This window comes from Chiloscyllium punctatum, chromosome 49 (assembly GCF_047496795.1).
Source record: "Chiloscyllium punctatum isolate Juve2018m chromosome 49, sChiPun1.3, whole genome shotgun sequence".
Taxonomy (NCBI): Eukaryota; Metazoa; Chordata; class Chondrichthyes; order Orectolobiformes; family Hemiscylliidae; genus Chiloscyllium; species Chiloscyllium punctatum.
Genome location: NC_092787.1, coordinates 55425713 through 55438624, shown reverse-complemented (window position 1 = coordinate 55438624; position 12912 = coordinate 55425713). Strand labels below are relative to the sequence as shown.

At 41.4% G+C, this 12912-nt stretch overlaps 1 protein-coding gene across 7 annotated transcripts in view; it reads left to right on the top strand.

Moving 5' to 3' along the window:
* Positions 1-12912, top strand: part of LOC140469200 (pappalysin-1-like) — a 323835-nt gene that overhangs the window by 106367 nt on the left and 204556 nt on the right. The gene's annotated exons all lie outside the window — the stretch shown is intronic.

Here is a 12912-nt window from a genome sequence, read left to right as displayed (position 1 = left end):
CAATGGCAACATCTTTGTAAATCTTTTCTGAACCCTTTCAAGTTTCACAACATCCTCTCAATCAGAAGGAGACCAAAAGTGGCCTAACCAGCATTCTGTACAACTGCAACATGATATCTCAACCCTATACTCAATGCTCTGACCAATAAAGGAAAGCATGCCAAACACCTTCTTCACTATCCTACCTTGCTGCAACTCCACTTTCAAGGAGCTATGAACTTGCACTCTTCGTTCAGCAACACTCCCCAGGACTTTACCACTAAGTGTATAAGTCTTGCCTTGATTTGCCTTTCTAAAGTGCAGCACCTTGTATTTATGTAAATTAAACTCCATCTGGTATTCCTCAGTCCATTGGCCCATCTAATCATGATCTCGTTGTACTCTGAAGTAACCTTCTTTGTGGTCCACTACACCTCCAAATTTGGTGTCATCTGCAAACTTACTAACTATGCTTTCTATGTTCACATCCAAATCATTTATATAAATGGACCCAACACCGATCCTTTTGGCTCTCCACTGGTCACAGGCCTCCAGTCTGAAAAGCAACCCTCCATCACCACCCTATGTCTTCTACCTTCAAGCCAGTTCTGGATCCAACTGGCTAGTTCTCCCTATATTCCATGTGATCTAACCTTGCTAACCAGTCTACCACGAGGAACCTTACCAAACATCTTACTAAAGTCCATATAGACATGTCTACTGCCCGTCCCTCATCAATCCTCTTTGTTACTTTTTCAAAAAAACTCAATCAAGTTAGTGAGACATCATTTCCCATGCATAAAGCCATAACTATCCCTAATCAATCCTTGCCTATCCAAACACATGTAAATTCTGTCCCTCAGGATTCCTCCAACAACTTGCCCACCACTGATGTCAGGCTCACCGGTCTATAGTTTCCTGGCTTTTCCTCACCACCTTTCTTAAATAGTGAATGAAAAAAATCTGAAATGAGCTTATGGTTAAAATAAACTGGTTGAGGAACGCACAGTATTGCCAATCCAGACAGATTAAAATGCAGTGCACTGAAACGAAAGGCAAATATGAAAGACTGGTAAAGGAAGGGAATGGAAACTTTTTAATATTAGGATGGGAATTCTGAATGCATTTGTAAATGCTGGATATTTTTAATACTTTGGTTGAAACGGTGGACAAATGTGTTAAAATTCTGCTCATTCAGCAAAAATCAGCTTGCTGGCCTCTCCATCCTCCAGACTGAGGTCAGGTGCTCCTCAGGAAACCTGAAGCTCTCAGTACTCTGAAACGTTCCAAAAATCCCAGCTGCTATTTTGTAGAAGCAACCCAGGACATTCTAGTACATGTTCAGTAAGTATTTCTCTGGGTATCCCAGGGTAATCAACGGCAAAAGAAAAGTGAATGCGTGTGCTGGGATTTAGATTAAAAGGGCCCCTCCATTAGAATAATGCACTTCTATTCTTAAGAGCTGACAGTGTTAATCACTCAACATATTTATGGCAGTAATAGATGGTCCTGGGTGAACAAATGTGTGGCAGCCTGGGATAGAAGCAGATGCAGAAATAATTTGAATTGAAAACAGATGCAGAGTTAACACCTCTCCCTCATCTTTCTGAAGCTGGAGTTGTGTCAGACGCACTGATCTGAGATGGGTGTGCATTTAAGTATATATTAGTTGAATCATTGAAATTCAAAGTCCAGAATATGGTATGGCACTGCATGTAATAGGGGCCGAAGCAGCCAAAAGAGCTGGTCTCAGCAGCATGAATGTTTTTTGTTGCATGACCAACTTTTTGAGTAAAGGCAGCAATGAAATTCACATGAAACAGGAATTAAGCAATGTGCATAAGTGAACAGGAAGCGTAACATCTATTTGAAGTGCCCTTCAAGAATTTGTTTCACCATAATGGCAGCCACAGCTAGGCTAGCAACCTCCAGGAAAACACAGCCAACATGCAGCCTATCCAGAGGGCACTAAAGGAACCCTAGAGGTCACCAAAAAAAAACATTGTTAGAAAATATTGCTGGTATAGAGCTGAGAAAAGTACTGCTGTACTGTTGTGGTTGCTGGCACTAACTTGGCTCCATTCCAATTATTTTTTCTGGCACTGTCCTGATCACCTCCCATCAGCTTAGCACCACCTCCAGGTTCTCCACGAAGGCTACGGACAGGGGCCCAAAATCCAGTACCTATTTATAGCAAGTCAATGAGAGGTGTCCTCAGCTCATAACGTGCGCAAGTTAAATGTGGATGTGATTTAAGAATGTTGTGGATCATTTTAATGAACATGACCAAACCATTCTTGGCAAGGTGATTGCACGCATATGAACATTAATATATAGGAATATAAGAAGTGGAGTAGGCCATTCAACCTCTGGAGCCTGTTAGATCATGGCTAATCTGTGGCCGAAATCCATGTACCTGCCTTTGGCCCATATTCCTTAATACCATTGCTTAACAAAAGATTATCTGTTTCAGATTTAAAATGAACAACTGACCCAGCATCCACTGCAGTTTGTGGAAGAGAGTTCCAAACATCTACAGCCCTTTGTGTGTACAAATGTTTCCTAGCATCTATCCTGAATGGTCCAGCCCTCATTTTCAGACCTTGCCCTGTCATTCCAGAATCCCTAACCAATGGATATAGTTTATCCTTATCTATCCTGTTTTTTCCTGTTTTATGCAAATGAATATCTTATATTCATTTGCATAAAATTCGAACTTAAATATGGAGTGGGAAATCATAATTATAATGTCACTGGGCTAGCAATCCCGGACCTAAATTAATGTTCTGGGGACATGGGTTCAAATACCACTAAATTGGATGGTGAAATTTGAGGTTAATTAAATCTGGAATTACATTTAACCATGTAACCTTTGTTAATTGTCAAAGAAATCCATCTGGTTCTTTCATGTGCTTTAGGTATTCTTTCCTGATGTGGCCTACATGGGACTCTGGGACCAAAGCAATGGGTCTTAATTGCCAACTGAAATGGCCTAGCAAGCTACCTGGCTGTACCAAACTGAAATGAAGTCCAGAGGAATGAAACTGGACAGACCATTTGACATTGATTTAGGCACAGGAAGCAATAATAATGAATTCAAGTCTCTCAACCATGCAATGTCCTCCTTATCAGGGGGCTGTACCAAAATCAGGAGAGCTGTTCCATAGCCTAGTCAAGCAATAGACCGACATAGTCATACAAACAGATTCATAGACTACAGACAATATCCAGACACTGTCCTTGGCTATGTCCTGTGCCAGCAAAAGTGGTGGCACAGTGATATATAGTTGGGAGGAAGTTTCCCTCAACATTGACTTTCAACTCCATGGAATATCATGGCATCAGGTCAGACATGGACAAAGAAACCTCTTGCTGATTACTAACTCTTTACCCCACCTCAGCTGATGAGTGTTGAGCAACATTTGGAGGACATACTGGCAAAGGTTCAAACTGTACTCTAGGTGGTATTCAAAGCCCCTCACCAAAAGTGGTATGGTAGCACCACTAATGACAGAGCTGGCCATATCCTAAAGGATACAGATGCTAGACTAGATCTGTGGCAGGTTTTGAGGGAAACAAAGAGGAAAAATATACTTGATACTGTTCTCACCAATTCACCCGTTACAAAGTCATCCGTCAATGACAATGTTGGTGAAAGGTGACGACCATACAGTCCTTGTGGAGGCAAAGTCTTGCTTTCACATTGATAGCACTCTCCCATCATGTTAGACAGAGTTAAAAATCACACAGCACCAGGTTATAGTCCTACAGGTTTATTTGAAAGTACAAGCTTTCAAAGTTCATTCGTCAGGTAGCTAGTGGAGCAGGATCATAAGACACAGAATTTATTGTAAAAGATCTGTATCAATATGTGTCTTATGATCCTATCACTACTAGCTACCTGAAGAAGGAGAAGCACTTCGAAAGCTTGTACTTTCAAATAAACCTGTTGGACTATAACCTGCTGTTCTGTGATTTTTAACTTTGTCCACCCCAGTCCAACACTGGCACCTCCACATCATGTTAAACAGAACAGACTTAGAGCTGATCTAACAATTCAAACTGGGGTACCCATGAGATCATCAACAGCAAGCAGAATCCCATTGAACTACATTCTGTGACATTATGACCCAGCACATCCCTCTCTCCAATGTTATGTTCAAGCTGGAAGGTCAACCCTGATTCAGTGAAGAGTGCTTGAGGTATGCCAGGAACTGCACCAGGCATAACCTAAAAATAAGGTGTCATCTGGTAAAGCAACATGCAGTATGCAAAATAGCATAAGCAGCATGTGACAGACAGGACTAAATGATTCCAGAACAACGAATCTGAGCTAAGTTCTGCAATCCTGCAACATCTAGTCCTGAATGGTGGCAGATAAGCAAACAACTCACTGGTGGAGGATGCTCCTCAAATATCCTCAACTGCAAAACTGGGGGAGCCCCCAACATCAGTGCACCAGACCAGTTGAAGTGTAGCATTCATATTCAGCCAGAAGTGATGTGTGGATAATCCACCTCAACCATCACATATGCTATTCTTCAACCCAGTGGATTCACGCTATTTCACATCAACAAACATCCAAAAGCACTAGCTACTGCAAAAACCATAGGTCCTATCAACGTTCTCAACTGTAAAATCTATGACTCCATTTGGGATTGGAGTAGTTTGGTGGTTGTTTCTGATTGGTGCAGACATGATGGGCCGAATGTCCTTTTGCTATGAGTCTATGACATTAGTATGGAAGAAGTGTGTGCCAGAACTAGCCATGTCACTAGCCAAACTGTTCTGGTACATTTACATTCTGGCATCTAGCCAACACTGTGGAAAGCTCTCCAGCTATGTCCTGTACATAAAAGGAAGGACAAAATCAACCTGGCTGATTACCACCCTATCAGTCTACTCTCAACCATCTGCAAAGTGATCGAATCAATCTTTGACAGTACTGTCACCTCATTTGCAAAGGAATAACCTGCTTACCCAACATTTACTTGGCTCCTGGCCAAATCATTAACACCCAAATATGGACAAAACAACTGAACTCCAGAGGGGAGGTGAGGTGAGATTGAGTACCCTTGACAGCAAGGCAGCATTGGACTGAATATGGAATCAAGGATCCCTAGCAAAACTGGAGTCAAAGGGAATCGAGTGGAAAACTCTCTACTGGTTGGAGTCATACCAAAGCACAATTGCCAATGGCTGTGGTTGTTGGAGATCAATCATCTCAGAATGAGGACATCACTATCGGAGTTCCTCAGGGTAGTAACCTTGCTATAAACATTTTCAGTTGCCTCATCAATGACCTTCTCTTTCTCTTAACATCAAAAGTGGGGATGTTTGCTGATGATTATGCATTGTTCATCCCAATCTCAACAATCCAGGTACTGAGCAGTCTATATCCATACTGAGCAAAATGTGGGCAACCTCCTGACGTGAACCAATAAATGGAAAGTGACATTCATGCCATGAAGTGTCAGGCAATTGCCATTTCCAACAAGAGTTAATGTTATCATCGCCCTTGACATTCAATGGCAGCAGTATCTCTGAAACCACTACTATCAATATCCTCGGGGTTATCACTGAGCAGGAACTGAACTAGATTAGCTGTTGAAATACTATGGGTACAAAATCATGTCAGAGGTGAGAAATTCTCTGGTGAGTAATTCATCTCCTGTTTTCTAAAACCTGTTCCTGTCTACAAGGTACAATTCAAGAATGTGGTGAAATATTCTCCACTTGCCTGAATGGGTGCAGTTCTAAAAACATTTAAGAAACTTGACATCATCCAGTACTAAGCAGCCTGCTGGATTGGCACCTCATTCATCACCTTCAATACTCATTCTCTCCACCAACAATGTACGGTGGCAGCAGTATGTACTGTTTACAAGTTGCCAAGCAGTAACCAACCAAGGACCCCGATAGCACATTCCAAACTCACAATCTTCACTAACTAAAATGATAAGGAGAAGCTTTGCATGGGAATGCCAGCACTTTCAATCTCACCTCAAAGCCACATGCCACCCTGACTTGGAATTAAATCGCTATGGGAGTTGTGTCAAAGTTCTGAAACCTCCATTTTAACAACATTATGGGTGATCCTACACTAGGTGGACTTCAGTAGTTCAAAAACACAGCTCACCACCACCTTTTCCAGGGCAATTACAAATGAGCAATAAATACCAGCGACACCCAAATTCCCTGAACAAAGAAATAAATTGTGGAAAGTACAGTCAATGTGTGAACTCTTTGAGGAAGCTTTTCATGAGCAATGGAAATTATTTAACGAGCTTCTGGGTATTGGGATGCATCACAGTTTTCTGCTTTGCTAATCTGCTTGCAACTTCAGACATACTCATTGCACAATCGTTTTCCGACATGAGCTTTATCTCAGCATGTTTGAATGTCAAAGTTCCACTCTTACAAATGAGATTTACTTGCACGTTTCCAGGACTTGAAATGCAAGCCCCTTGCCGTGATTCTAATGAAGACAGCCAGGTGGACATCACAGAAAATGAGTTCCCTGACTGGGGCTGTTAACCTTGTCGAACCAGGGAGCTGTGGCTGACTTATATAAACTGGGGTGTCAGAATATTGTTCAGTCTGAGAGCTGGCTCTGAGGGAGGTGGATCAGTGTCAAGGCCTCTCCACATGTTAAGTGAAGCGTGACTTGGTGACGGGATACCAGCCTCTGTGGAATTATTGCACATTTCTTCAATGCTGTGTTCATCGTTGTTTGAAAACAGCTTTACACTTTCACCTACATCTTACCACCTCCGCACTCACTTGTCTTGCTGCCTGCCTAAAAATAGTGAATTACAAACTTAAATAAACTAGACACAGTATATATTATGAAGAATAACAAGTGTCTGGCAGGGAGTTTGAGACACTAATTCAATCTTGGGGATCTACTGATGTTTATGAAAGGACCAAACTTCGCTCTCACAGAGTTTATGACATATTCACAACTGCTTGATGGAATTAATCCACTGTAGTTTGCGGCCAGCCATCTGTTATTTTATATTTATTACAATGAAACTCACTTTAAAATAAAGATTTAAACCTGTTGTTTCATGTTTCTCAATACATTGCCATTGTTATTGTGTGTCACATTCAATGGTGCATTGCATTTACTGCTCTGTCAGTTCAAAGAGGAACACGTTCCACACTAATATGATTTCACTTGAGCTTCAAAACAGTCTTGGGTTGTTTACTGTGCAGAATCTGATACATCCTTCCTGACATTGATGCAGGACACAAAGTGAAAAGGCTCCCTGTATGAACATCATACTCCTGTGTGATATAACACATTGACAAACTAGACATCTCTCATTGAAAGAATACGCTATTTGCCTGAATCAATAGCAGTTTGTTAAACTAAAGAGCCTTAAAGATGCTGTCTCAGGAACACAAAATCTGGAGCTGTCTTTCCTGCCAAAAACTAGTTCAACAGAAAATTTTAAAACTGAGATTGATGGGTCTTTCTGAAGTAATGATATTAAGGATTACAGAAACAATGTTGGCGGATGGAGTTCAGGCAGAGATTAGCCATCATCTAATTCACTGTCAATACACTGTCCAATGTTCCAAAATAAAGGTAATTCAAAGAGGGAGCTGAAGGAGTGATATTTAAGCTGAGCATTTAAAATGTTAAAACTCAGTAAGAAAACTGCTGCTTATCAGTAATCTGCAATATTGATGGAAGTCAGCAAACAAATTGTTCGGATGGTTCATGGATGAATATGCAATGGCAGATGATCTGAGGCACAGTTTCTCAGTGTGTGATGATCATGACTGAGATGGCACTTCTTTTGCTGCAACAAAGTTTAATGCCACACGGTTGAAGAACAGAAAAAGTTGGTCCTGTGCTTTGTGAGCCCAAGAGGGACAGAAACATCTTTGGGTCCCACAATGAGTCACTCCACCTCCCGTCCCTTAAGGCACGCTTTCTCCAAACTAGACTGGGATTGCCTGTGGACCTCTCCAACCACATGCAGGACACCATTCTCTCAGCTGCTGTTGGTTCATGCCTGTGTATAATGTTGGCCATAACCCAGTAGCCTGTAGATGTTTGCTATCTAGAAATTCAAATGGAAATACCGATTATCCAGAGTCACATGTCACTGAAGCTAAAGAACCTCCAGCTGGGAAGAACTCAACACTTTCAAGCAGGGAGAAATCGAACCCAGAGAATGGCACAACATGGAAGCCTTTTCCTGGTCACTGTCCAGAATAAGTTTTTTCATTGTATGCTTTGACCAGAGAACTAGTCTGACTGCTGATGGAACTCATACTTGTTTCTCAACACTGTAAAAAATCCTCCAAGTCTGCAAAAACATTAACTGCTTGCCCCATTTTTATCCATCCTTTTCACTCATACGGTAGCTGAGTGAAAAGGGCAGGTGAGCAGGCTTTCTGGAATTCTTGGCATTGGCTCCTCTCCATTGCTTAGTATCTTGCAATAGCTGAAAGGATGGATACATAATCTTCCGAATTACTTTTTGCCATCAGTAGTATTGCAGCCGAAATTGGGGCCTACGTTGTCTGGAGTATCTAGTTGACAAGCAGGAAATGTGTTTCTTCAGAATCTCAGACAATACATTTGCAGTCAATGGTCAGTTGGATCAAACCCAGGATTCCTACACATACAGTCTTCCGTTGTTAGTGTAAGTAAACGCGACAAAGTTTTTATGCACCTACAACACAAGAAGTTAGGCCTTATAGGGGTTGGTGGGGAGCAAAAATGTATGGCAAAACCTACAGCTTGTTCCAACAGCTCACACCCCACAAATATGAGGATTGGAATATTTTAACTTCTCAAATGCATTTATGTGACTGTTGTCAAGTACTGTCCGATGGATAGGACAGGGAATTTGGACAGGGGGAGTCTACCGGTCCAGGCTAGAGGGAATGGTCCCTGATTCTTCAGGGGACTGTGGTTCAGTGATGATCATAGTCAGGGGGGTGGGGTGGGAGAGATAGTTGGGGGAAGGAGAGCCCTTATGTTTTAGCATGAGCTTTAGCATGAGGCAACAGTGTTGCTGCAGTCAGTCAGCTTGGCACCAGGGTGAAAATGATGCTATAGTATCCTGAAATTTAAGTAGCAATTGTCCACCACCAACTGAAAATGTAACACGTAAAAAAGGCATGTGTCGGATACACTCTGGGCACTGTCATTTCTGTCACCAGCTTGTTCCATTCCAGTTGGCAGGCAGAGTTAAAATTGGGCCTTTTGGACTCAAGAGTTTGCAGTAAATACTAAGATTAAACAGGCACTTTAAATGTGAAATATCCAGTGTGATTATTAAGTGTAGAAGAATTACACTTGATAAATTATTCTTGCATCAAGGCCACTATAAAAGCTGCTTTATTACAACCAACACCTGCAAGGATGGTGCAACTCAGAATTAACCTGAGGCTGTGTCTGAACAGTAGCTAACAGGAATTTGGTGTGCGTAATTGAAAACTATAAAACCTTCATTCATACCATTGGCTGCAGCTATCAAGCTACAACTTAGTCGGGGGTTCAGATGATGTCATTAGGTAGAAGAGCAAAGTACCAGAAATGTATGAATATTTAGTAAGCCACAAGATTTCATTACAGCCATTAACTCCTTCCAAAGACTTTGGAGTTTTTAAAAGCACAACTGCACAGGTCTGCTTGAAGCAATTGTGCCTTTGCTAACTGCCTGTCACAGTGACAGGGAATTCTACTGAGTTTATATTTTATTCTTCCACTCAGTTACTTCCAAGGGTCAATTTCAATTGTCCATCCTCAGACAGAGAGACCTCTATTACAGCGGGGAGCCTGTCCTGTTTACAAGCCTAGTGCTGCATGTATAGGAACTTAGCAAACAAGAACAGGATTCAGCCATTTGGCCCATTGAGCCTGCTGAACTATTCAACCAGATCACAGCTGATCTTCAACCTAACAGTATTTTCCTGCACTATCCCTAAATTTTTAATAGCTTTAATATTTCATGCCATCCTCAATTTCTTTTCTACTTCTGTTTCTATGATACATATATTCAGTAATATATTTTGCATTAACTAAGTAACGAAGAGAATTGAAGAGGGCAGAGTGGTGGACATGATCAATATGGACTTCAGTAAGACATTCAACAAAGCACTTCATGGTAGACTAGTAAGCAAGGCTAGATCACATGGAATATAGGGAGAACTAGACGTTTGAATGCAGAACATAGCAAACAAAGGATGGTGGTGGAGGGTTGCTTTTCAGATTGGAGGCCTGTGACTAATGGTGTGCCAAAAGGATTGGTGCTGGGTCCACTGCTTTTCATCGTTTATGTAAATGCTTTGGATGGGAACATAGGAGGTATGGTTATTAAGTTTGCAGATGACACCAAAATTGGAGGTGTAGTGGACGGTGATGAAGGTTGCCTCAGAGTACAATGGGATCTTGGTCAGATGGGCCAATGGGCCGAGGAGTGGCAGATGGAGTTTAGATAAATGTCAGAAGCTGAATCTTAGAAAGGCAAATAAGGCTGGACTTATACACTTAATGGTAAGGTCCTAGGGAGTGTTGCTGAACAAAGAGACCTTGGAGTGTAGGTTCACAGTTCCTTGAAAGTGACATCGCAGGTAGACAGGATAGTGATGAAGGGGTTTGGTATGCTTTCCTTTATTGGTCAGAGTATTGAGTACAGGAGTTGGGAGGTCATGTTGCAGCTGTACCAGACATTGGTTAGGTCACTTTTAGAATATTGCATGCAATTCTGGTCTGTCTGCTATAGGAAGGATGTTGTGAAACTTGAAAGGGTTCAGAAAAGATTTACGAGGATGTTGCCATGGTTGGAGGGTTTGAAATGTAAGGAGAGGATGAATAGGCTGGGGCTGTTTTCCCTGGAACATTGGAGGTTGAGGAGTGACCTTATAGAGGTTTATAAAGTCACTAGGGGCATGGATAGGATAAATTGATAAGGTTTTTTTCCCTGGGGTAGAGGAGTCCGAAGCTAGAGGGCATAGGTTCAAGATGAGAGGGTAAAGATTTAAAAGGAACCTAAGGGGAACATTTTCACACAGAGGGTGGTGCATGTTTGGAATGAGATGCCAGAAGAGGTGGTGGAGATTGGTATAATTTCAAAATTTAAAGGCAACTGGATGGGCACATGAATCAGAAGGGTATGTGCCAAATGGGACTAGATTCATTAAGCATATCTGGTTGGCAGAGATGAGTTGGACCAAAGGTCTGTTTCCGTGCTGTACAGCTCTATGACTCTGTAATAGAAATTCAAGGGCTTCCATATCTGACCACTGTCCTGACAAGGCATCTAATGTGTGGCAAAATAGCCACATAACCCCAGAGGCAGATTGCCCATTCATAAACCATAGATTCACACATCATGGAAGGTAGCCATTCTGCCCATTGCAATAATGCTGACTTTGTGAGCACTGTCTACTTAGTCACACTCCTCTGCCTTTTCTCCCCTTGTGCAAAGACATCCTTTTTCAAGGATATGTCCAACTCTCGTTGGAAAGTAATTATTGAATCTGCTTTCAACACCCTTACAGGCAGTGAATTCCAAGAGCATAACAATTCGCTGTGTTAAAAAATACATTATTTGTGCATGTGTGCGGTGGTGAGAAGCAGAATTTTCAGGTCAGGCTGAGTTCCAGGAACCATCCAGCTTCAGAGAACATTGCTGTAGCACCATATTTAGCTGCAGCAGCAAGTTTACATTGTGGCAAACACTGTGAACTTCAAGTTTTATTGAAGGTTTTGTTGAAAAGTATTTTTGCAAGGTATTCATGTAATACAGTCCACCATTTCACCAAATGTGCTAATTTACCATGCTCTTTGTCCCTGTACTTGCTCACCATAAATGTGAAATGAAAAACACAGAAAAAAATGGTGTTTGTAAATGCTGAAGGACTGTAGTTTCTTTGAATATACTATTCAAAGAAGAGGAGGGTTTATTTATATGACAGTGTGGAAAGTTGGTGATCGGACTACGAATGATTGACTTTTAACTATTTTCTGGGATAGCCAATAAATGCTGGCCTAGCCAGTGATGCACTCATCCCGTGAATGAATTAAAATATGAGAACCTGGCTACCAAATTTCGATCAATATACTGTGTTGCGAAGCTAAGTTCTGAATCTTGTGTGTCCATCCTGTCCTCATCTAAATATCAATTGTAAAACGATCGTGTGACATGGTAAATGAGTTGATTTGCCAACTGCTGCTCTCTAATAATAAACCTGTTGAAGCAAAGGGCAGCAGATAAATATTTGGTTTAAGTCGAAACTGTGCCCAGATTCCAGAGCCCAGCTGCTAACTGAAGTTGCACTTTGGAAAATGAATTCAAGTTCAGAACTTATTTTGTCGCCTCAGCAACTGACCAGACTTTGAAAAGCTGTTGGGTTCATTTTTTTCCCCCTTGATGGTGTCAAGTTTGATGGTAAAAAGGTATGGTTTGATGACCAGTGTGCCTGCATACTGAATTTGATGCAGCTTCAAATGAATATCAGTAGAGACAGCAGAGCTATCTTTGTTTCACATGCACTTAACACCTCCAGTGTTTGTTCTGGAAGGGGATAATTCAGATGTGGACTCCTTCAAGATATAACAGTGCAATAATTAAAATTAAAAATATCTGTACTTATATGTAAAACAAGAAAAAGACAATTTTATAAATTTTATTCAGCAATCCATAACCTTTTATGTGTTCACACTCAATCCAAAAATGCCCAACTGGCACAGTTGTGTGTACGCTACATGCATTTTACAGAGTGCCAATGGAGGATGTTTGTTGAGGAAATAAATCTGCAGCTCTGTGGCTGTCTAAAGTGGTGCTTGTGGAGAATATGAAGAAACAATGTGTGTCTCGCAAACAAACAGCATTGCTGCTTCTTGAAATGGAGCTGCTTAGAAAGAACATTACAAAGTAGCAGGTCGAATATGAGAGTTTCGGA